We start from the raw sequence: 1,432 nt of genomic DNA, 5'->3' as shown, positions 1-1,432 counted from the left end.
CCAATGCATGGATCACTAGGAACCATGATCAAAGTATGAACCCGAGTCCAAAGAATTATCTCACAATGGTTCGGGGGAAATACTTAGATTCTAGTCCGGAAAATGTAAGGTTGGCATTCCACTTGCCCATGATGCAAGAAGATAAATGCCCCTACACTAGAAGGGTCAACTTTAATCAAAGGTTGGACCAAGTCCTTACGGACATATGTGTGGAAGGAGCTCAATGGAAAAGAGACTCCAAAGGCAAGCCAGTTCAACTAAGAAGACTGGACCTTAAGCCTGTGGCTAGAGGATGGTTAGAGTTCATTCAACGCTCCATCATTCCCACTAGCAACCAATCTGAAGTTACTGTGGATCGGGCCATCATGATTCATAGCATCATGATTGGAGAGGAAGTAGAAGTTCATGAAGTCATCTCCAATGAATTTTACAAAATAGCCGAAAAGCCCTCCACCATGGCAAGGCTAGCTTTTCCTCACCTTATTTGCCATCTATGTTACTTAGCTGGAGTTATCATAGAAGGAGACATCTCCATTGAAGAGGATAAGCCCATCACCAAGAAGAGGATGGAGCAAGCAAGAGAGACCCTTCACGGTTTTCGAGAGATGCATGAGGAAGCTCATCATCAAGAAATCCCTGAGATGCCTCAAGGGATGCACTTTCCTCCCAACAACTATTGGGAACAACTCAACACTTCCTTAGAAGATTTGAGCCACAATGTGGAACAATTAAGGGTGGAACATCATGAGCACTCCATCATTCTCCATGAAATAGGAGAAGATCAAAGAGCAATGAGGGAGGAGCAACAAAGGCAAGGAAGGGACATAGAAGAGCTTAAGGACATTGTTAGTCCTTCAAGAAGAAGACGCCACTAAGGTGGATTCATTCCTTGTTCTTATTTCTTTCTGTTTTTCGGTTTCTATGTTATGTTTATCTATATTTTGTGTCTCTACTTCATGATCATTAGTATGTAGTAACCATGTCTTAAAGTTATGAATAATTCCATTAATCCTTCACCTCTCTTAAATGAAAAATGTTTTGATTCAAAAGAACAAGAAGTACATGAATTTCGAATTTATCCTTGAATTTAGTTTAATTATATTGATGTGGTGACAATACTTTTTGTTTTCTAAATGAATGCTTGAACAGTGCATAAATTTTGATCTTGTTGTCTATGAATGTTAAAACTGTTGGCTCTTGAAAGAATGATGAACAAAGAGAAATGTTATTGATGATCTGAAAAATCATGAAATTGATTCTTGAAGCAAGAAAAAGCAGTGAAAAACAAAAGCTTGCGAAAAAAAATGGCGAAAAAAATAGAAAGAAAGAAAGAAAAAGCAAGCAGAAAAATCCAATAGCCCTTAAAACCAAAAGGCAAGGGTAAAAAGGATCCAAGGCTTTGAGCATCAGTGGATAGGAGGGCCCAAGGAAT

Source organism: Arachis duranensis, chromosome 9 (genome assembly GCF_000817695.3).
Source record: "Arachis duranensis cultivar V14167 chromosome 9, aradu.V14167.gnm2.J7QH, whole genome shotgun sequence".
In the NCBI taxonomy this organism is placed as follows: domain Eukaryota; kingdom Viridiplantae; phylum Streptophyta; class Magnoliopsida; order Fabales; family Fabaceae; genus Arachis; species Arachis duranensis.
This window is presented reverse-complemented; position numbering follows the sequence as displayed.